At 43.9% G+C, this 24,057-nt stretch overlaps 1 protein-coding gene across 4 annotated transcripts in view; it reads right to left on the bottom strand.

Moving 5' to 3' along the window:
• FOXJ3 (forkhead box J3) overlaps window positions 1-12,379 on the bottom strand; it is a 95,078-nt gene extending 82,699 nt beyond the window's left edge. For 2 of the 4 annotated variants that reach the window (XM_084785082.1, XM_084785083.1), the window contains exon 1: window positions 9,564-9,703. The gene's annotated coding sequence lies outside the window, so the exon portion shown is untranslated. Of the gene's footprint in view, window positions 1-9,308; window positions 9,544-9,563; window positions 9,704-12,360 lie in introns of those variants that run through there. The other 2 variants (XM_084785085.1, XM_084785084.1) reach the window with 2 other exon arrangements.
• Between the last annotated feature and the right edge of the window lie 11,678 nt (window positions 12,380-24,057).

Here is a 24,057-nt window from a genome sequence, read left to right as displayed (position 1 = left end):
TAGCTGCTAATAAGTATTCAAGAAAGTGAGAAAAACATATTTTTTCACTCCGAAAGACACAAAATATTCAACAATACTTTGTGAGTGTGCATGAAAAGATATTTACTATTTTTCCAAATGTGACAATTTACTGATTTCCCACAATTACCTGCCAAGTGAACATTTGTAATATCCTGGCATACAGTTTGGGAAGCTTCTTTTCCTCTAACTTCCATTATAGCTCATCTCGTAAGTTTCTGATTATTCTCTTAGCCTAAAATGCCCATAGCTCATCTCATTTCACTCTTAGCCTAAAATGTTCATATCTCATCTCATTTCAAACACTATCTATTTTATGAAACTTTCATCAGTAGAAGCAAAACCATTATTTTTTTGTAAATCCATGGCTCTTTATCTACACCTGTCATTGGGGACAAAATGCCTTTTAACTGCCATTTGGCAATGCCTTATATACACCACACTCAAATTACCTGTTAAAATAATAATTTTTAAATGCTTGAAAGATTATCTTGTGGGAAAAAGGAAGACTTCAGGCTCTACTGCTCACATAGGAAAAAAATTAGTTAGAAGTACATTTTGTTTCAGATAGCACTTACATAAACAAACAGGCTACCCTTTTTTTTTCTTTTTAGACAGGGTCTTAAGTCTGGCACCCCTGATAACATTCAAACTATTATGTACAACAGGGTGACCTCAAATCTGCAGCAAACCTACTGCCTCTGCCTCTCTTCCTGTGTTGGGATCACAGGTGTATGCCATGCCACACCGGCTACCTTTCAATTACCCCTGACTACAAGCTTGGCAAGAACAGCTGTATGGCCATACCTTAAGTGTTTTAGTGGGAAACTTCACTGGTCTGAATGACTAACTTTTCTAGGAACTACAATTTACTTCACCAAACTAGGGAAAATATAATTTGATGCACATTATTTCAGCAATATTAAAATAATTGTGGGGCAGTAGTGGCTCAGGTTTTTTTTTTGTTTTTGTTTTTTGGGTTTGTTTGTTTTTTGGTTTTGTTTTTGTGGCTCACAATTTTAATCCCAGAACTGGGGTAGGTGGGGCAGGCAAAGGCTGGGGAATGTTTTGAGTTCAAGGCCAGCCTGGTCTACAGATAGAGTCTTAGGACAGCCAGGGCTACATAGAGAAACCCCGTCTCAAAACAAAACAAAACGCCCTTTTATGCACTGTTTTACTGAATATGTAAAAATGCCTATAACATGTTCTAATAATTAAGTACAGTCACTAACCATTTAGCATTTCTCATGTACCCAGTGTTGATCCCATCAGATTATATCACCAGGAACATCACAGCCATCAATGGTTGCATAAGCACACCCTTACTGTCCCCAGTGACAAAGTCATCTAACATTTCTCAGAACATGTCCCCCTTCATTAGGTAACAGAACTGCAGATAGGATAAAAACAGAAAGACATTGTCCCCATCATTTAAGAGTAAATATAATGATGTGGGGGGGTGGGGGGCAGCTTGGCTTTTAAAGCAGGATCTTACTACTTACTATCCTACCTCTATTAGAGTTAATCATTATATCAAAACAAACCTGATAGCCTTCCATAAATCAGATGCCTAAGTCATCTATCTCAGTGACAAATGTTCCTTAGAGGATCAAGCCTGGTGGCACATACCATAATACAAGCACTTGGTAAAGTGAAGCAGAAAGATTGTGGGTTCAAGGCTAGCCTGGGCTATAGCAAGATCTTGTCTCAAATACAGGGGAATAGTGAAGAAATGCTCCTTAAGGGCATTCTTGGGTTTGTTTGTTTGTTTGTTTTATAGTCATCATTTATGGGTATGGAGTGTATGCCTGAGGAGGTCAAAGGGCAATTTTCAGGAGTTGGTTCTCTCCTTTCTATCCCATGTGGGGTCCTGGGGATCAAACTCAGGTTACCAGGCTTGGAGCAAACTGCCTTTACCAGGTTGAGCCTCCTCAAAGGTTCAAGGGCATGTTGTGCATCAATGGTTCTCAGCATTTTATTACAAATAAATAGCCCTGAGGCCATCAGTTCCTCTTAAAGCCATTCATCTCCACCACTAAATGCATTAACTTCTTCAAACAAAAACACTAAACACTACCTTTCCAGCTAAAAACTAGTCATCAGAAGCAATCACAGGCACCACTATTACAGGAAGGGCAGCACACCGTGACATCTCTAAAGTAAACATAATTTTTAAAATAATGTATTTATATTTTGTGCATTGGTGTTTTGCCTGCATGTATGTCTGTGTTAAGAGTGTCAGATCTTGGAGTTACAGACAGTTTTGAGCTGCCATGCACGGTGCTGAGAATTGAACCCTGGTCCTTTGGAAGAGTAGTCAGCGCTCTTAACCACTGAGCCATCTCTCTAGCCCCCAGATACGCTCTTATCTAAAGGACTGGATAATTTGTGATCTCCATGGCCTTTCACTTCCACTTCAAAACCTAGTCTAATCCTCGCTATAACTTCATTAGTTTTGTACCTCAGCCCCCTGTCCCCCCCCCCAAAAAAGCTAGGAGGAGAATATAGGAAATTCCAGTGTCAGCTCCACTAACAGTAATTAAGTCTTATTAATAGACTTCATGGATTTCCCTACCTGTATTACAGCACTCTTATAAGGTTCCAAAAATCTAACATCATTCATCATCCAAATATAAAATGGAAGTATTTCAAAAGCACACATGTCGTTATAAAAATATGAAAATCCCAACCATTTGATTTTTACCAATGAAGACTCAGGAGCCAGACAGATGCTGAATTGAAAACTTGCTAGCTCAGAGAGGTAGAGAAAGCACCCAGCGGACCTTCCTACTTAGCTCTTGTCCCAGGAGGAAAAAGCCAAAAGCTAAAAGCCAAAGAGCTTGCTAGCTCAAAGCTTAAAAACCCAAAACTTGTTAGCTCAAAGCTCAAAAGCCTCTTCTTCTTATCCAGGCTATCTTAAATACCTTTCAACTCAAAGCCCCTCCTACTCTTTAATGCCTGTCAGCTGGTTTCTTGCCCCTCCTCTTGACCTGGGGTTAACTTTATTAAATCCTATGTGCAGATTGCTCTTGGATTAAAGGTGTATGCTTGGGCTGAGCCACACCATAATCACCTGTTTACAATAAACAGAAAGTTCTTGGATTAATGATATGTGTTAGGGCTGAACCACACCAAACAAAAGACAGTTTTTTGCAGTTCACAATGGGATCAAATATCCTGGCAACATTAAATACCCTGCAACATACACATGCTCTAAATAATATGAAACATACTTTCCTGACATACAAAGTTATTGTTTCTGATGATGTTTGCTATCCATTTATACATAAAACCATCAATTCTACCTACTTCATACATTTCCTATCTAGCCTGTGTAAAGTGTTACACATTCACATACCCAAGGAAAACAGCAGAAACACCTCTCACTTCCATCACAACAGTAGTTACCTTCATTCAAAGAAGCAACTTACCCTTTGCTGCTGTGTTAACTGCTGTGACCATATAAGTCATTTCCACAAGTTCTAAAGCCAAGCATCAAAAACTTGATCTAAATTATTTTTAATAATAATCACCCAAAATCTAGAATGTAAATAAATCTATTTCTATCATATTATAAACTGCTCCCAAATTCATTCTCTGTAAACAAAATGTGAAGCTGCTATTAAATGCCAGCAGTCTTTCCCCCTAATGTACTTCTCCCACAAATTTCACATTTACCATTAGAAACTAAGATTTGCTGATTTTTTTTTTTAAATATCGGATCAGATAAGCCAGATGTGGTGGCTCACACTTTTAATCCCAGCGTTCAGAGGCAGGTGGATTGCTGTGAGTTTGAGGCCTGCCTGGTCTACAAAGCAAGTCCAGGACAGCCAAGACAAGAGAAACCCTGTCTCGAAAAAGAAAACAAAACAAAAAAACAAAAAAAAGATAAGATCAGATCTCAACCTTAGACAAAAGTAGATTCCAATGGAGGGGGGGTTAATACTTATGCACTGGCACCAAACTCCAATTCTAATTGATCCTATTCTACCAAGCAGGACTCTTACTGGCTGGAAAGAATTCCGTTGCAGCTCTTAGCTGTACTCCAGATGAATATTTTGACTGGAAGTCAGGTGACTAAGTCTCCATCAGATGCAGTAATCAAGAAATGATGGCCAACTCTTCTGCTGAGCTCAAGACTCTCCACTACGCAGGACTTGAAAATAATGAAACACAGCACAGGCAGTTTGTGGTTAACTCTAACAAGTCCCTTGGACTATATTCTATTACATATTTTATGTGTATGTGGAGTAGAGTATGGGCATGCCATAGTGCCTATACGATAGTCTGAGGACAATTTGTGGAAGTCAGTTCTCTCCTTTCACTATGTGCATTCTGGGGATCAAATTCAAGCTAGCACCTTTACTGACTAAGCTACCTCACACGCCCTTTCTTCAGATTTATTTTATTCATGTTGTTTATTCATGTTGTCTGTGTGGGTGTGTGGGAAAACGTGCACATAAGTTTGTGATTTAAGCTCAACAGATGTCAGAAGAGGGTGTTAGATCCCTTAGAGTTGGCATAAAGGCCTATGCAGGACACTGGGCTTGTTACATGGGTGCTGTAATGCAAACCCCAGTCCTCATAACTGCACAGCAAGCACTCTTAATCTCTGAGCTATTTGCCAGCTAAGACTATATTCTAACAGTCCTCTTCCTAAGCCTGAATCTGTCATAGAGTACTCACTGAAGATGGAAAAATAAAGACAGTGTGGTGAGAATATAGATCCAATCACACCAAAACAAAATGTTAGATTTATGGTAAAATAAATCAGAGTAAAAGTTCTTACTGTAGTATTAGAGTTTGGCACCATAAGTCATTTGTTTTGACCTGATTGTACAAGAGTAGTCATCAGTTTGAAAAACACTGAATTCTCATCTATCAAATAGAATAGAAGCTAAAGGTACCTATCAACAAAAGGTTACTTAAAATAAATAGAGTGCCATTGTTATAAATATAAGTACAACATCTGGTTCCTTGCAACAAAGCTATTTCCATATCCCAACAGATGGCCCACAGTAATAATGCTTTGCTGATCTGGTTATAACAAATTCTATTATATCAAAAATTCTGTACAGCGGATGCCTTTCCCAATTTCAGTATAAGTCAATCTCTTTAGCAAAAACACTGTACTTTGAATCTTTATGTACACTGAAATAGTTATGCCAATTAAGATGGTCAAGAATTTTCAAAGTTATTAGGAAATGCCACTGTGATGTTTTCCTGAGTTTTGAGGAAGAAGAGGTAGAATACCTCCCTCTCAGACTGAAAAGCTAACTGTTCAAAATAGAAACAAAATCTGAATTAGGAGAAAACTGCAGAGAAAAGTACAAATGAGCTTTAGCTTTCAAGCTAGCATTTCTAAATAGTGTCATTGAAGGAAGCTACCGGACTGAAAAAGCTAAGAGTGGAGAGCACTGAAAGTGTGTAGTTTTTACTGAGCTGTTAGGATGAGCAAAACAGAACACTGACATCTAAGCATCTATCTTGTTTTAGGTCCACATTAAAAGAAATGCCCACGCAATGCCAAATAATTTTTCACTGTTTCTCCAAGTATATTAAAAATCCAATCTTCATATTCTGGCCATGTTCTTCCTTGAAATGTTACCTTTTATGAACATGAATTAATAAATCAGTAAGTCTGAAAACAGACTAGGAAACTTCAAAACTTGGTTCTTTCCATTGCTCGCAACATACCCAAGTTATTTCCTCCTCTGTGAAAATCTGATAATAAAATCTACTATTTAGGGATTGTTGTAAGGATCATATAATGACCAAGAAGAGACTTGATACCCTATGAGCATATACGGGGGGAGGAGGTCCCCCTCAGTCACAGTCACAGGGGAGGGGAATAAGGGGAAAATGGGAGGGAGGGAGGAATGGGAGGATACAAGGGATGGGATAACCATTGAGATGTAATATGAATAAATTAATAAACTATATTTTTTTAAAAAAGGATCATATAATGTATTCTAAACACTTTGTTAAAATAAGATAACAAAATTCTGCTAAGTCTTTGCTCTAAGCCCCAAAGAGTCGTCATAAAAATTCAGTGATTCCTAGGGTGGGTGTGGTGGTTCATACCTATAATTATAACACATCCCACCACTAACGAGGCAGAGAGGCAGAAGAGAGCTTCAAGTCTCGCCAGACACACACACACACACACAGCTATTTCAAGTAATGTGGATTTCCCAGTCCCCTTGATTCTCCAGGAACTTACACAGGAATGATTTTAGAGTGGTGGGAATGCAGCCTCCCCTCCCCACCTCATTCTTCCTAGTCTTAGCTTCTGTGGCATAAATTACTTCCTGGTTCTTCTCAGAATGCTTTGTTTTCCTATTAGCCTTCTGTAAGACCCCAAATTCCTCAGGTTTCCCCCACTATACTACATCTCTCCTGACAAACATTTATTCAAGTGCTTTACCACCACTTACAGATCATCACTGCAAATCTACATCTCACCTGCACTCAGTTAAGAACCTGCCCTAAGTCACTTCATGATTACAAGACCTTAAGATGAAGACTTAGTAAATTAAATATATATAAAGAGCTTACAAAAGTTCTCAGACTATTATAAAGCATTCAGTAAATCTAAATACTATTATTTTATTTTCACAACCAGCATCTTTGCCCAGTGTGGTGGCGCAGGCCGGGGAAGCATAAGCAAGTGGATCTCTATGAGTTCGAGGTCAGCCTGGTCTACACAGTGAGTCCAGGAGAGCCAAGGCTACACAGAGAAACTTTGTCACAAGAAAAAACAACAACAACAACAACAACAACCAGTTTCTTATGTCAGATCATCTTATTCCTATAATTCTCCAAGAATATTCTAGTCAGTTCCCCATTTCCTGCATTCAGTTGACACAGAAACCTTCCTCTGATACAATATGCATCATTTCACTGTCTTAAACCACTATGGCTCCCTACCAAACCAAATCCTCTATCCTTGACAGATCCTCAACCAATGTACCCTAGCCAATCTTCCAAGTTGCGTACTTATTCACCAGTATAATGCTCTGTGACAGTCAAGCTACTTGGGATCTCACATAGCCAGCCACTTTTCTGCCTTTAAAAGTCCCTTTAATCTCCTGAACACACCTGCCTTTTCACCACTGGAAATTACTAGCACTATTTCAAATGTGAGTGTGCTGTTATTTAGTACACATGAATGAATGATGCATAAAGCTGCTTCTCCAAGAGTAAAGATAATTTCTATTCCTTTTTCAATGGAAGTTGAAGCTTTCAGGCACCCATTTCAGTCCTTGTGTTCCTTTGTATCTCACTTCACAGCACTGTACAAAAGTATTCAAATGCTGACTGCCTTACTATAAAAATGTGCCTCGGAATATATCAGAACAGCATTCTATTTTTCACAGCCCCACCCATATTTAGCATACAGATACAATCTATATTTAAATACTTTTACTCTACATAGAAGGAAAAGGAAGAATATGCTGACATTTGTATCAGATAAAAAGGGAAAAGGTAGTATCAAAAATACATTTTAAGGCTACAATGTAGTAATAACACAGGCCTGTAATTCCAGTACTTGGGAGGTAAAGGTAAGATCAAGAGTCCAAGCCAGGCGGTGGTGGCGCAGGCTTTTAATCCCAGCACTCGGGAGGCAGAGGCAGCGGATCTCTGAGCGATCGGTCGAGGCCAGCCTGGTCTACAAAGTGTGTCCGGGACAGCTAAGGACATAGAGAGACCCTGTCTTGAAAAACCAAAAAAAGAAAAAAAGAAAAGAAAAGATCAAGAGTTCAGGGCCAGCCCTCACCACAACTGAGTTAGAGGTCAGCATGATCTACTTAAGACTGTCTAAAATAAAAATAAAAAAGGGAAAACTTCAGTGTGAAAAACAAAATACTGAAAACTTTCACATCTAGAGTGACTTCAAAACAGTAAGTTTTATTTCACCCAAACTAATAAACTGAAAGCCAAAATAAATATTCTTGACCTCATCCACAGACATGAGAAACTCCCAGCAACACAAAGCAGAGGACAAGAGTCACTTCAAGTCCAATACAACACCAAAGAGGAAAGAGCTTCAAGATTATCTATAAAAAAAAAAAAAAAAAAAAAACTCAAAAATTAAATTCTATCTACATACTCCTTCCTAACATAAATATGGGGATCACTTAACCCTTTTTTAAAAAATAATAAAAGACAAAGCAAGATAGAAGCAACCTGGAAGAGATTTGGGGGGGGGGGGACACACAACATGTTTCAAAACAGTGTTAAAAAACGTCCCAATAGTACCTAGGGCATTTTAGAAAAGTGAAATAAAATAACTTTCAGAACAGCAAGGACAATTACCTTGTCCTCCTGCCAGAGAAAAGCTATGCAGATAACTAATGCCCAATAGAATAGGCATGCTTTTCACTAGGGAACAAAACTGAAAAAAATAATAATAAAATAAAATAAAGACAAACAGTGGAAGGCAGGCGATAGGAAGCCCACCAATCTCAAACTCCCTGACATGACTCATTCAGGAATCTAACAACCAGAGAGAGAGCCCTGTAGCAACACAGACTAGGACTAGGCCACAGAGACACAGAAGGTGGAATAGAGAAAGGAAAGCCGTGCACACCAACACCATCAGTAGCAAGCACTTGCTCTCTGGATGATTAAGCGGTAGAGAGAAAAGAACAAGAGCCACCGGGGTTGAAAAGATTGTCAGTGAACTAAGGTCTGGTATGTCCCCCTACTAGTCTCAATTTCGTAAGAGTACAACTCTTGGTTCTTCCATCAAACAAGAGTCATCCTGGGCAAAACAAAATGACCTTAACACCCTCCACTCTGCCCGGAAGAAATCACGGGGCGGGGGCAAGGGAGTAAAAAAAACAAAACAAAACAAAACAAAACAAAACAAAAACAAAAAACAAACCATCCTGCTAAACTCCCTCTTGACCAACTGCAAAAATGGAGGGGGTGGGAGGGACGGGACACTACCACGTGGGCAGGATGCAACACACGCAGGACAGCAAGCAACACGTCCGCATGCGAAGGCTGCCTTTGCCCCAATGCCAGAGAAGGACGCGGCGATAGAACGGGAGAGAAAGTGGGACCCTCCTGCCTCCTCGCCCGGGCCTCCTCACCCCCGCAGGGCACGAGCGAGCAGCGAGACACTGGCCGCTGTCCCGGCAGAAAAGCGCCCGGAATGCGAAGGGAGAACCGCCCCATCGCGCCGGGAATGGGACGAGCCCGGGCCAGGCGCAGGTCACGGCGCGACGAGGGCGCGACTGTCGCGGTCCTCCGCGGCTCCGGCACCCGCGGCGCGGGCCCACCTGGGGGAGGGGCGGGCGCGAGCGGCTTCGGGCTGAGGGGCAGCGGCAGCTGAGGAGCGGCGCCGAGCCGGCCAGGGAGGGCGGCCACCGGCCCGGCCCAGCCCGGCGCCCACCGCGGGCCACCGGGAGCGTGCGCTGAGCTCTGCGAGCGCCACTCGCCCAAGGCAGCCCCCGCCCGCGTCCGGGGAGATGCCCCAGCCCCGCCTCCCCGCCCGCCGCCCCAGCCCGGACAAGCCCCTGGCGACGGGTGCTCACCTCAGGCTGCGCAGGCCGGGACGGCCCGGCCGAGCCCCCGGCCGCTGCGTGCGTCTCCGTTCCCCGCGAAAGGTCCCAACGGCGCCCTCGGAGAGCGGCCCAGGCCCGGAGCGGCGCCCAGAGTGGCGGCGGCGGCAGCGGCGGCGGCGGCGGCGGCGGCGGCGGGAGCAGCCAACATCCGGGGCCGCGCACCCGGAACTACTTCCCGGCCCCGCTCCCTCCCACCCTCGCCTCCCGCGACGTCTCAGCGCTGCCGGCCCGGCGTCCTCCGCGCCACGGTCCGCCCCGTCGCTGCTGTCGCTGCTTGCAGCTGCCGCCGCGATGTGCGAGGGATCCCTCCGCGGGGACAAGTAGTACCTCCGGGCTCCCGCGGTTCTGCTTGCCTGCGGCCGGCGGGAACCAGCGGTAGGCAGGGCGGAGCGCCTAGCCTTGCTTGCGCCTCAGACTTGAGAGCGGGGGCAGCCCCGAGCCCTCTCCCGGGATTCCATCTCCCGAGGAATGCACCTCGTGACCTCCCCGCCTTCCAACCTCTGCCACTGCACGGCTGCGACAAGCGCACCCAGCGGGTTTTCCCGGCCGCCACCGGGGCGCTTTGAACCTTGCTTTGGGGACACGCGTCCTTCGGAACGTCAGAAACCCGGGTTCGAGGCCCCTCCCTGCCAAGGCATGTCATCTTGTCATTACCCCTGCCGCGTCATCCCTTGCATCTCAAGTTCGCTGGCCAGGTCGTGGCCTTGCTATCAACAGGTGGAGCATTTAGCAGGGTTGTTCAGACTTCTGGTAAACTTTGGACTTTCCTTCAGTCTTCACTGATCCTGCCTCTGAACTGTTAGCATTGACAAGCTAACCCAGTCCTTTTATACTTAATTACCTTGGGAGGTATATGCTGTTGCAGAAAGCCATTAAGTCATGCAGAAAGTGCATTAAGTCACGAACTCCCCCTGCAGTACCCAAAACAGCTGTGAACTCACAGCAGGTGCTCAGTATTTGGGCATTCGTTTGTTAGGTGGATGACAGAGAGAGTTTGGCTGGAGAAAACCGGCCCTGGCAACTTTGCTGAGCTAAAACGGTGTGAGCCCCTCCCTCCCTCCATTCCTTCAGCAAGCTTTGAACACTTGAGTCTGCCAAGCCTCTCCTGGCAATGGGAATTCAAAGTATTCACTTCTCTCCATGATACTCCAGTAAGATTCTGAGGGTTTATCAAGTCATTTGTCCAACAGAGACTTAGCAGTCACTGTACCAGGCACTACTTCAATGCTTAAGATAAATCGGTGAGCAGAAGAAGAGAGGAGGGGAAACTACCGTTCCCTCTTGGACAGAGAGAAAGGTGATAAAGACAAAAAGAATTATTTAATACATTAGAAACTGATGAATGATGGAGGGGGCACCGGAAACTGGTCAGGACAGAGCTGTGTGGAACACTAGAAGGATAGTCCTTTTAAAGAGAGCTGCCCGAGGGCTGGAGAGATGGCTCAGAGGTTAAGAGCACTGTCTGTTCTTCCGGAGGTCCTGAGTTCAATTCCCAGCAACTGCATGGTATAGCTCACAACCATCTATAATGAGATCTGGTGCCCTCTTCTGGCCTGCTGGCTCACATGCAGACAGAATACTGTATAAATAATAAATAAATACGTATGAAAAAATAAAGAGAGCTGCCTGGGTGAGCCTTAATAAAGGGAACTTGAATCAGAGACTTGAAACGTAGTTGTGGTCTTTTAAACGTCCCTGTGAGTGTTAGAAGTAGCAGCGAGGCCAGGAGAGGTGAAAGATAAGGACAGAGGGGGATCTTGTCAGCTAAAAGAGAGCTTTAAACGGAAGTGAGGGCTGTGCTGAGAGAGTACACCGTAGGAAGTCAGAGGTGACATCACCCAGGAACAAGACGATGACTTAGACCAGGGCAGTACCACGCTGGGAAATAAGGTACAGGCTCCACATTTTTAAGCACTCAGTCTAGGGGCTAGCAAGATGGCTCAACAGGTAAAGGCGATTACTGCACAAGCCTGGTGACCAGAACTCACTCCCTGGAACCCATGTAGAGGTGGAAGAAAAGAGCCAACTCCACAGGCTTGCCCTCCGACCTCCACACATGTGCATGCCACAATAAATAATTTTTAAAATAGTTCATCTAGATGCATGTTTATATATAAATTAAGCCTGGGGGGAGGGGGGGGAGGGGGGGGCTCTGGCAGGGGGACCCTAAGCTTGAGGCCACCCTGACCTAGTGGGAACTCGTAGTCTAGTGGGAAATAAATGGGTGGATTACATAACACTATGATAAGGAAAACATAGACCCACAGGAGATGGCCCCCCTACACCTTGCCAGCTTTCCTGAGAAAGGGTAGACTGTCCCAGAGCTCCAGTTCATGAAGGGAGTCGGAACTGCCTGGTTTGCTGGTCTGTTGGGTGGATCCTCAATTGGACATAATTAACACTAGCCTTCCCAGCCTCTGAGATCTCAAAGGCCACCTCCCTCCACCTAGGCTACAGACAGAAGAATACTAAAGAGGAGTCTGGATCAGGCATTTAAAGAGGTGGGTACAGCCCACCATATGTAGGTGGGGGTAAACTGAGGTCAGGACTCCCCAGGGTTTAACCTGAAGCTGGGATCAGGATCATGAAAGACCTGGAATATCCCTGAGACACGTGAGTAGAGTCAGCCAGAGATGGAGTAAAGAGTACAAAGAACACACATGGACTTTGCTCCAGACCCATCACCACCTCCTCGGCAAGTCACGGACAGGACACTTGTCACTGGCCTGGAATTCTGAGATACGGGGGAAAGAACATGTGTACATACCTGCTGGGATGGGGTGGGGAGCCGCTGCCTTTGAGGAACAGAACCAGAAGCCACAGAGATTCAAAAGGTAGATGACCCAATAAAATTGTGCTTTATACTGGATTCCTGCTTCATGAGTAGATTGTAGCTGGTTTGGCAACAGAAAAAAAAAAAATTAGTAGTGGTAAGACGGCAGATGTGCCAGTTTCCTTTGCTATAGTAACCTGTTCATCGTGGATTTTCATCTCATAATTTTTCACTGTACACCTTAAACATACACAATAAAGTTAATTTAAAAATTTTAACATGGAAAAATACACACACATACACAAACTCACACACACACAAAATTGCAATGGCCATAGCAACAAGAAAGGTTCCGGGACCTTGCAAGGAAGAAAACTTAAAAACCAAGGTTGGAAGGACAGACCGGTTGGGTACAAATATAATATTCCTTAACTTCCTATGTTGCCTATATCAAATTTAGTTTCTCTCCATCTCTGCTCCTGTGTCTACAAACTAGAGATTTTAATCACAGAGTCCAAGAGATTGTTCACAGGCTATCAAGTCAAAGCCTCCAAAGGCAGCTGTTCACCATATACGCAGTGGAGAGTCAGCCTAGGGAAAGAATAGTTTGCTGTCGTGGGAGATGCAGCTAGGTGAGCAGGGAGGGTTGGAGCAGGCTAGCCATTAAAGAGGAGATGGTTAAGTCTGGGGACAGATTTCGCAAGGCGGAGAGATGAAGGTGTTCCGGTCCTTCATTGTTTGCAGTCTGTTTGCAGTCTTTCCCCAGTTTCCCGTGGATTGTAAATTCCCTGGAAAGGACACACACAGTCCAGTGTGGAGCTGTAAGAACCCTACAAATCAAAGATTGGGCCTGGGGAGTACTAATGGCAGGGTGTTTGACCAGTGTGACCCCTTAGACAAACAAGATACCTTCTGGTCCTTTTCCCTGTATTTGTTGCCAAAGAAAAGGGAAAAACGGAAATGAATTGAAAATGAGGCAAGATTTGTAGGATGGAGAAAAGGGAAGCATGAGGCAGGGCCCTCTCATTCCAGATTCCCTGGGCGTCTCTGTCTTATACATCACTTCTTGTTTTAGGTGCAAAAAAAATTAAAAAAAAAAAAAGTTACACTTAGGCATTGGAAGCTCTGAGTACGGCTTAGAGCTACTTAATGACAACACTTAAGTATTAGTCACCACGCATACTTAAGGAGCGGTCAACGATCGCAAAGTGCCTGCTCACTCCTGGCATTGTGCTAAATATCAAGGAGTTGACATGAATAGATGAACGATTCATTTCAATGCAAGTCGGCAGAGACTTGTGCCATGGAAACGGGGAAGAGGCAAGGCGAACTGTTCAGCTTGGTGCAGGAAGCTGTAAGCCTGGGGAGACAAAGCTTCCCCCTTAAAAGGTAAGGGTGGGGCTAAGTCGATAAATGAGCAGAGGCTCGCTATCTAGAGACAGCAGCAAGCTTGGGAATAGAGAAACACTGAAGTGAGGGGGGAACAGTTTATACAAAGTGGGGGAGGTTGGCTGGATACAAGGAGAAGCCGAGCCACAGAAATAGGAGTTTCCTAAATGGTCACTAAATACGCATGGCTGACGGCAGTGACTATTTCCTGGAGCTAGACCACACTGCTCTCTGTAAACTATCCTTCAAATGAGATCTGCCCTCTGGTAGCGTGGCTGTGGCTTCTGGCTATCAGTAATTACCATCAAAAGGTAGTTTCCCCAAGCATTTTCTGCAGAAAGGTCCAGCTTAGACTCAAGTCCACCACCACCACCACCAGTAAAAAAAAAACAAAATAATTTATTTGCTAATCTGATACCAAATTTGCACTGGTACATTTTACACACACACACACACAAACTCCTCTCTTCCTTGTAACCTGCCTCAAACCTTGGCTTACCTCTCCGCTCTCAGAATCAACTGAGCTAATTAAAAGCATAATGAGAGACACAAAGGCACCAAGACAGCTGAGCAAACATGAGCAAACAGGTAGATTGAATGAAGTGTTTACAATAGATGTAAGCAATTGACTAGATGAAATGGTGCCTCTTCGAAGAGTGAGTCCGTGGATGTTCACATAGAGTGGCCGCGAGGGAGATCTCCTCTCCGCCGGTGATATTTTAGGGAATGTTAGCATGAATGGGACCTGGATAGCAGAGAAATGTCAACAAGGTTTGCAGCTCAATGTAACTTGACCCTCTGGGTGCAAATTTGGAAATTAGTAGCTTTTGAGGTATGACATTATTAGCCGGTTTTGTGCTTTATGTGAACTAAATAGGACACCAGTGCTGGGAGGAGAGTGATGAAGGAGCAGATATCACCTATTGAACATTCTTTGTGGACGGCATAATCAGTCCTCTGTGTTTTCTTATTTAATCTTTACACAAAACCTGGAAATGTTCTTCTCAACTTTGAAGAAGAACAGGCGGCATCTGGGTTTGAACCCAGAACCATCTGATTCTTAGCATTTATTCCGACCACTTTCTGCCTCTCCAAACCCCCAATCATTGTCTCTATTGATGTGAAAATTGCGACCTCCTGTGGCAAGCCACTGCAAGGTGACGCCTTAGCATCCGAGTACCACAGAGATGGTGCGGAGGGCTATATTTCCCTTCCCAGATGTTTACGGTGCCTCTTGAGGTTGGGTTAGACCTTCCTACCGAGAGCGGAATTGACCACACAACCCAATAGAATGGGAGTGACAGAGTGAGCCACGCCTCTGGGCAGCGTGCCACATCATGCTGTCCCTTTCCTGCCATCCCAATGACCATCGCTGCTCAGGCCAAAGGCTGTTTGTTCCCTCTGCTGCAGACCCAGAACGGAAACCACCACGTACAGCAAAGCCACAGCTGACCAGGGAAGGACCCAGGAAATGAGAAAGACGACCTCAACCCATCGGACCACTGAGATCTGAGGATTATTACAGCAGCATAACAGAGCTTCAACTGGCTGACTGACACCCTTTCTGGAGCTTCTTAAGACTCTGGTATCTTTTCCAGGGAAAGAGATTGCATGGGAAGGATGAAAGAGAAAAAGAAAGAGGACATAGAAAAATTCAATTCAGTTTTGATCTGGGGACACAGGCAGACCTCTTTAAGCCTTGGCCAGGGCCTCGGGAGGTACTGAAGGAGGTTAGAATTAAGTCTGTGTTTTTGAGACAGACCGTGCCCGTTTGTTTCTAAGCACGGTGCCATCACTGGGCCTGGCACCCGCTAGGCGTTCTCAATATTTTTGTCAAACTGATGTTGTATAATGATCTAGAACTGGGACTTGGATCTCCTACCTCAGCACTATGGCTCTTGCTATACCACAGTTTGTGGCCAGCTTGGGTTAGGGGATTATTGCTTATTTTTATGTCGTATCTGTTGTTTTATTGAGAAATCCTACAAATGAAGAATGGGACGTGGGCTCTATGAGCCTGGAGGGAAAGAGGGGTTCCCCTAAGGCGCGCACACACACACCCTCCTGGGGCACTACAGAGCTGTGAAAACCGTGGAAGGTTCCAGACGGCTTGATAAGTGGACATTTAGCCTAGTCAAGTTGATGATGGACTAGAGAAAGTAAACATGTAGGTTAACACTAAGCTCAGACGGACATCAGGGCAGAGAGAGCCAAGGCTTAACATTTCCTAGGCAGCTTCAAAGAGTAAAGAGCAGCGAGTTAAAGACCATCGTGGTAGGCTGACCTGAAGCCTAGAATGTGTGAGGCTCTTAGTTCAGTCCCTAGGACCGACGTAGGGTGGAGGAAAACAGACTCTCCATGGGAATGTTCTTTTTTTTTGTTGTTGTTTTGTTTTGTTTTGTTTTTCGAGACAGGGTTTCTCTGTGTAGCCTTGGCTGTCCTGGACTTGCTTTGTAGACCAGGCTGGCCTCGAACTCACAGCGATCCACCTACCTCTGCCTCCCGAGTGCTGGGATTAAAGGCGTGCGCCACCAACGCCCGGCTCCATGGGAATGTTCTCGATGCAGCCACTGAGCAGAACACTTCAGACTAAACCTGCCCAAGCCTGTGGATGTAATCCTCTCCAAAAGCAGGAAGACTCAACCTGTTTTATTTACAGTCCCCTCAAAAAGTTAGGATACTACAAAAATAAAAGCAGTAGCTAGGGGGCAGTATAGTATAATTGTGATCAAGATGGCTGAGCTCCACCCCTAGCTCAATAACACTACTTGGGCAAATTCCTTGATTTCCCTAAGCTCAGTTTTCTCATCTGAAAATTGGAAGAAGGACAGTGCCTGCCAGATAGGTGTGTTGTGAATCAACAGAAACCACAACACTCAGAGGATGCAGGAGAGCTGGGAGTATTCACTGTTCCTAGGTCCTTGCTTGCTTTGTAGAGGAAGGAGACTGGAGGAAGAAATTGACACTGACTAGAGATGAGGGTCTTAAGCAAGCGTTCGCTTATATGGGAACATTTGAGCTTAGCCTAGAAGAAAGAATCGGGCTTTAACGCAAACGCACAGGAGCGTAGTTGCAAGAGTAAAGGCCTAGCTCCTTTCTTCAAGGTGGAACGTAACTGACGTTCCTTCCCTCTCTCCACACTGCCCAGGGTTCCGTGAGGAGGTGAGTGAGACATCACAGCGGAGCCTCCTCTGCACATTCCTGCTTACTTCATCCCTCCACTAAGGCTGATGGGAAAATCCCTCCTCCTCCGGGGGAGGGGTCTGGAAACTATGATGTGGGACCTTGTTGGAGGACATGAGTCACTGGAGGCTGTGCGTTTACAGGTTATATGCTTTGTCTCTGGCCCTTCGCTCTCTCCCTTCATCTGCCGTGAGCTAAACGGCCTCCTCCATACCTCCTGTCATAATGAAGTTCTTCCCAAGTGCGAAAGGCCAAGAAACTATGGAAACTGTGAGGTGTCTCGTCATGGCAAGGAGAGCACCAACTAACGCGATTTCTAAATACATAGTTCCTTATCTGTCTCAAATTATTTGTCTTGGAAAAAAAAACTTCAAACACCTATGGAAATGACAAGAAATGCCAGGAACTCCTTATATTCATCGGCGACTGTAAGAGTTACTGAGTGGCCGTGCCTGCCCTCACCCTCACCTTGCCCCTTCTGTGTTACTGTGAAGCAAACTCCAGATTCCAGACAAATTAATGAATTCATATTTTCAAATATGCCTACAAAAGATATGAATTCTCTTTACAGACAAATATTATCATGCTTACAATCTTAGTGTGAATTTCTGAAGTTCCTGGTATTGAGAGACATTTTTATTTTCATAAGTGTATATGGATTTTCATGGTACTGGTTCCATAAGGCTGCTTACACACACTGGACTTTGAGTGAATTCCCCCCATCTACCTAGTCTGCCTTCTCCTTCCTCTTCTTAACTCTCCTGTCCCATTAACTACCTTTGTGTCCCTCCCCCCCCCACACACACACAGTTTCACTTCACGTCATATATACACACACGACTTTATACATCCACATAAAAGCTAGGAACTGCAGCGAGATAAAACACACAACATCCACCTTTCTGAGACTGGCTTATTTTGCCTCTAGACACATCCATTTCCCTACAAATGATATGACTTCATTCTTCTCTTATGAATGAAAAAAATTTCATTCTGTACGTATACATCACATTGTATTCACCCATTCCTCTGATGATGGACACGTAGGTTGTTCACACAACCAGCTACTGTGAGTATTGTCGTAATAAAGATTGATGCGCAAGTGCGGTGTGTTGACCAGGAGTTTGCTGGATAAATGCCCCAGAAATGATACAATTAGATTGCCGGATAGATCTGCTTCTAGCTTTGGGAGGAGCCTCCATGTTGAATTCCACAGTGTCCTGGCTAGTTTGCATAAAGGTTCCGTTTGATCACATCTTTGGCCCCATTTGCTGTTTTCTTAGTAACAGTTGTGCTCATTGGACAGAGATAGATTCTCAATGTAGTTGTGTGTGTCTCTGGTCACCAGGGAGTTTGGATATTTCATACATTTATTGGGCATTTGTACTTCATCTTTTGAGAGTTTCTGTTCATTTCATTAGTGCATTTATTTACTTATTCGTTCATTTATTTATTGTAAGACAAGGCCTAGCACACCTCAGGCTGCCCCAGTTCAAGACATGCACCTGAAGATGACCTTGAATTTCTAATCCTCCTGCCTCCACCTCTTAAATGCTTAGATTACTGGCTTATGCCACCGCACCCAACTGGCTGGCTCATCGACCCTGTCGCTTGATTTCTTGTTATTTAGGTTTTCTAGTCCTTCGTATCATCTGTGTGGCACTCCTCTCTGTCAGATGTGCAGCTAGCAAATGTTTCCTCCCATCTGGCGGCTGCCTCTAGTAGCCGTTTCCTTGGCTGTGCACACACCTTCATTTCACAAAGTTCCACTTTTCTGTTTGCTACTTTGTGGGTTCTTCTTTTCTCCCCCCATCCTTTATCTCCTCGGTTTCAGCCCCTAACACTAGATAGGAGAGAAACAAGGATAGAGGGAGAGAGGGATTAGGAAAATCCCTGAATCTATCTAATTCCTTCTGCTTCTTCTTTGACCACGGCTACTAACAAACCAGAAACAATCTCACTAAATGATCACTGGGGCTCTAGCATTGATGTACCCTCTGAAAAGTACTCAGAGTTCCAAACATCACACAGTCACAGAAACTATCTGCAGCTGGCAAAACAACACTTCTGCTAGAGCACGAGGCAAGTCATAGTCATCTGCTGCAGACAGCGGGAAACAGCCCCACATTGCTACGCCCAGGACTGAAATAAAAGCACATCCTTTAATATTTCTGTGTGTGTTGTTTTTTTAAATATTTATTTATTTATTTATTTATTTATTTATTTATTTATTTATTTATACAGTGCTCTGCCTGCATGTACACCTGCGGGCCAGAAGAGGGCACCATATCACATTATAGATGGCTGTGAGCCACCATGTGGTTGCTGGGAATTGAACTCAGGACCTCTGGAAGAGCAGTCAGTGCTCTTAACCCAGAGCCATCTCTCCAGCCCTCTGTGTGTTTTTTTTTTTTTTATAAAGAAACCAAAATCCCAGAATTCTCGAAAATGTCACTACACTTGTCCATTGTCAGCGTTATTTTCTGAGTGACTCCCGTCCGAGAAGTCCTTGCTGATAACCTGTATCTTGAGGTGTATTTCCTACTTTTTCCTCTGATAGTATCAGAGTTTCACATCCCACGTTACCGTTTCTGGTCCATTTGGAGTGGAGTTCTGATCAGGGTGAGTGATAAGGCTCTGGTTTCAACCTTCTCCATGATGACTTTTAGTTTTCCCGGCACCACTTGCTGAAGATGCTGTCTTTTCTATAGAGTATGTTTTGGGCATGTTTGTCAAAAGTCAAGTAGCTGTCACATCTCTCAGCCTGAGGTTTGTGAGACCCTGTCTTACAATTTTAAAAAAGAGAATGAATAAGTAAATAAATGCACTAATGAAATAGACACTCTCAAAAGAAGAAGTGCAGTGGCCAGTAAGCCCCCTCCATCCTACCCAGTTGAGCTACACATCTGGTTTTGTTGGGAAGACTCTGTTGCAGTAATGGAAATCAGATATGGTGATACTCCCCGCATCACTCCTTTCGCTCAGAATCTGGATTTTAAGCTTATTTTTTCTCAGGCCAGGCAGTGATGGCGCATGCCTTTAATCCCAGCATTTGGGAGGCAGAGGCAGGCAGATCTCCGTGAGTTCGAGGCCAGCCTGGTCTACAGAGTAAGTTCCAGGACAGCCAGCCAGAGCTGTTACACAGAGCTGTCTTGAAAACCAAAAAAAAAAAAAAGTGTTTCTCTTTCTGCAAAAAAAATTAAAATTAAAAAATGCTGCTGAAATGTTGATGGGACTGTATTGAACCTGTAGATTGCTGTTGCTTAGATAGTCTTTTTCACAATACTAATTCTTCCTATCCATGAGTATGGAAGGTCTTCTAGTGTTGTCCTCCGTTTCTTTAAAAATTTTTATTGTATGGGTTGTTTACTTCTCTGGTTAGATTTATCCCAAGATAGCTGGCAGCCACCACCTCCTTTCCTTCCCCCACTCTTTCTGCAATTTTGAATGTAATGATATTTTATATCTTACTCTTCTTTTCTTTCTTTCTTTTTCTTTTTCTTTTTCTTTTTCTTTTTTTTTTTTGACACAGGGTTTCTCTATGTTATTCTTGGCTGTCCTGGACTCACTTTGTAGACCAGGCTGGCCTTGAACTCACAATGATCCGCCTGCCTCTGCCTCCTGAGTGCTGGGATTAAAGGCGTGTGCCACCACTGCCCGGCCTCTTTTTTTTTCTTTCTTTCTTTCTTTCTTTCTTTTTTTTGTGTTTTGGTTGGTTGGTTGGTTTTGTTTTTCAAGACAGAGTTTCTCTGTGTAAACCAGCCCTGGCTGTCCTGGACTCTTTGTCGACCAAGCTGGCCTCGAACTCACAGAGATCTGCCTGCCTCTGCCTCCCACCATGTCCGGCTTTATATTTTCCTCTTGTGTCCTACCACTTTGCTGAAAGTGTTTATCGTATCTAAGTTTTCCTGGCAGTCTTTGGGGTCTCGAGTATAAAATTATAAGATATATACTTTTATACAATCTATTTTAATTAGCATAAACACAGCCTTTATTTCTTTGCAACATTTTTTGTATATGCATGGCTTTCATTATGCCCTTCATCTCCTCTCCCCCGTCATCCCACTCCCTCCTCCCCCTCCTACCCTTTGCCCAGCAGTCCCTTTGCCACCTTCAGTTCACATGTATTCTATTTTCTTCTCTTCTGAGTCCTCAAAACCTATGTTTCCCCACCCATGAGTCCTTTTCTACTCCCCAGACCACGACACATGCTCACTCTCACATAAACACACATGTATAAAAGGTACAAGCCGGAGCCTGCAGATGAGAGGAAGTAGGTGGTGTTTGTCCTTCCAGGTGTTTGTCCTTCTGTGCCTGGCTGGGTTATCTCATTCCACATGCTGTTTCCCAGTTCCATCCACTTTCCTGAAACATTCGTAAGTCTACTTTTTTATTTTTTTGTAGATAAATATAAACTTTAATATATGGCCCAGTTTTTCACTTTCCATTCATTTGCTGATGGCCACCTAGGATGAATTCATTTCCTTGCAATAAATGGCATGGCATGCAAATGCTCCTGTGGTAGAGTCTAGATCCCCAGGTCAGTAGATCTGGGTTCTACGGTGCTTCAGTTTTTCATAATTTGAAACCTTTCTGCTCCTTTCCATACTGCCTATACTCACACAACAGTAAGGATGACGGGTTCTCTTCCCTACATCTAGTGTCTGTTAGAATTTGTTTTCTTGGCAGTTGCTACTCTGACTGAGACAAGCTAGAATCTCAAAGTGGTCTTAATTTGCACCTCCCAGATGGCTAAGCGTGTTAAGCGCTTTAAAAAAATATTTAAAGGCCATTTGAATTCCTTTTTTTTTTTTTTTAGAACTGCCTATCCAATTCCATGGCCCATTTATTGATCAGGAGGGTTTTTAAAAATTATGTTCTGTAGTTCTTTATATATTCTGGATATTGACACCTAGACTCACTTTGTAGACCAGGCTGGCCTTGAACTCACAGTGACCCTGTCTGAAGTATATCTTACAAAGATTTTTTGTTAGATTATGTATAGCCTGTTCACTTTCTTGACAGTTCCACATCATTCTATTTGTCACAAAAATTGTATCTGAATCAAAACTCAAATAAGATCCACTCATGAAAACTGATATGTCCTCTCTATATATATTTTGTAAACATTAAAAGTTACTACTAGAGCCAGACATGATGACAAATGCCTTTAGTCCCAGCACTTAGGAGGCTGATGCAGGTGGATCTTTGTGAGTTCGAGGCCACCCTGGTCTACAGAGAGAGTTCCTGCACACCAAGAATAGGTAATTAGACTCTTTCTCAAGGAGGAGGAGGACAAAACAACATTTCTAGTGCCACATAGCTGGCAGATGGCAGAGGCAGAGAAGATAGGCAATCCAAATCTGGCTGGCTCCCAAGGTCTATGTCGTCCCAGTGTACATAGTGAGAACAGTGTATTGAATCCTTGGAAACTGTAGCTCGCACAACTGTAAGAATGACCCCTGCCTTCAAGGGAAGTAAGTCTTTTGAGAGAAAATGATAATTACAACAACAACTGAAGATTATTAAGCAAGAAAGTGTGTGCATTTTGCAGTTGGTGACTGCTGTAAATGCATGGCAAGGAAGAAGGAAAGCGTCCATGTTAACTGGCATGCCTATGAGACAGACTCCAAGCAATGCAGAAATTATTGCAAATGTGCAAGCTTTACCAATGAGCATTGGGTCCTTTGCACAAGCATCCTTTCCCTTGGGATCTATGTCACTGACACAAAGATTTTGTCACCATAGCAACTGGTCATTGGACCAATGAAATAATCGGTTGTCATGGTAACCTGATCTCCATCTTACTCCCACCAGGCACCTGTTTTAAATCATCACACCCTCTGACAACTTTGTACCACCACCTCACTGCTCCTTTCTCCTTTCATTTAGTCACCCTGTTATCTTCAGCCACCTATGTTAGAGCCCCTAAACATATATTTGGATCCATATGCGAGACTCCTTAAAGCCTGGCAAATGGACGTGATTGTGTAGTGCAGAGCCACACTAAGGCAAATGCATGAGTGGGAGATCCTCTGCACAGAATGAAGTGTGTGATGACCTTCTTTCTGGCATTTTCCTAGGAAGGACGCTTGGATTCTTAGACATTGTGCTGTCCTGATTATCTTCCTGCCTCTATCAATTCCTTAACTGGCTCCTTTCCTTCCTTTTATCTCCCAAATGCAGGTGTCTCTCAAGGCTCCACTTGCCTGTTCTCCCTCTAATTGCACTGCCTGACACAGCCACTACACCAGCCACGTGAAGGTTACTGAGCCCTTGACGTAGACGTGCTGGACTCATGTGCTGCAAGGGTAAGGTGTACATAAATTTTGAGGACTTGCACAAAGTGCATGTCAAAGAGCTCTTTGGTAATCTTTGTGCAGATTAAATGTTAAAATGAAAACAATCTCGACGTATTTAGGATAATAAAGCATACTATTTACCTTTAATTTCACTTGTTTCTTTTGTGGGTGTGTGTGTGTGTGTGTGTGTGTGTGTGTGTGTGTGTGTGTGTTTTGATTGTTTGTTTGTTTTGTTTTCAAGACAGGGTTTCTCTTTGTAGCCTTGGCTGTCCTGGACTCAACCTTGTAGAACAGGCTGGTCTTGAACTCAGAGATCTCCCTTCCTCTGCCTCCCAAATTCTGGGATTATGGGTGGGGCATGTGCCACCACACCTGGCTCTTTTGCTTGTTTTTAATATGTTTGCTGACATACATTTGTGTGTGCCCCTGAGTCCATATGATTGGCTTCAGCACACTGCACAAATTCTTCTTGCTTCTATAATTAATTGTCAGAAATGTGGTAGCTTGAAATAACTCGGGCTGGAGAGATGTCTCAGAGGTTAAGAGCACTGACTGCTCTTCCAGAGGTCCTGAGTTCAATTCCCAGCAACCACATGGAGGCTCACAACCATCTACAATGATATCTGGTGCCCTCTTCTGGCATGCAGGTGTACATGAGGCAGAGCATTATGTATACAATAAATAAATAAATCTTTAAAAAAAAATAACACAAGCGTATTACCTACTAATCCTAAGGTCAGAAGCTCGGCAATCAATCTCACTGTTGTAGGAACATGGCTAAGTTCTTCTGGAAGTTCTAGGAAAGAATCTGTCTCCT

The sequence above is a fragment of the Acomys minous genome, assembly GCF_964271855.1.
Source record: "Acomys minous genome assembly, chromosome: 6".
In the NCBI taxonomy this organism is placed as follows: Eukaryota; Metazoa; Chordata; class Mammalia; order Rodentia; family Muridae; genus Acomys; species Acomys minous.
The sequence above is the reverse complement of the archived record's forward strand: the minus strand, read 5'-3'. Positions and strand labels throughout refer to the sequence as shown.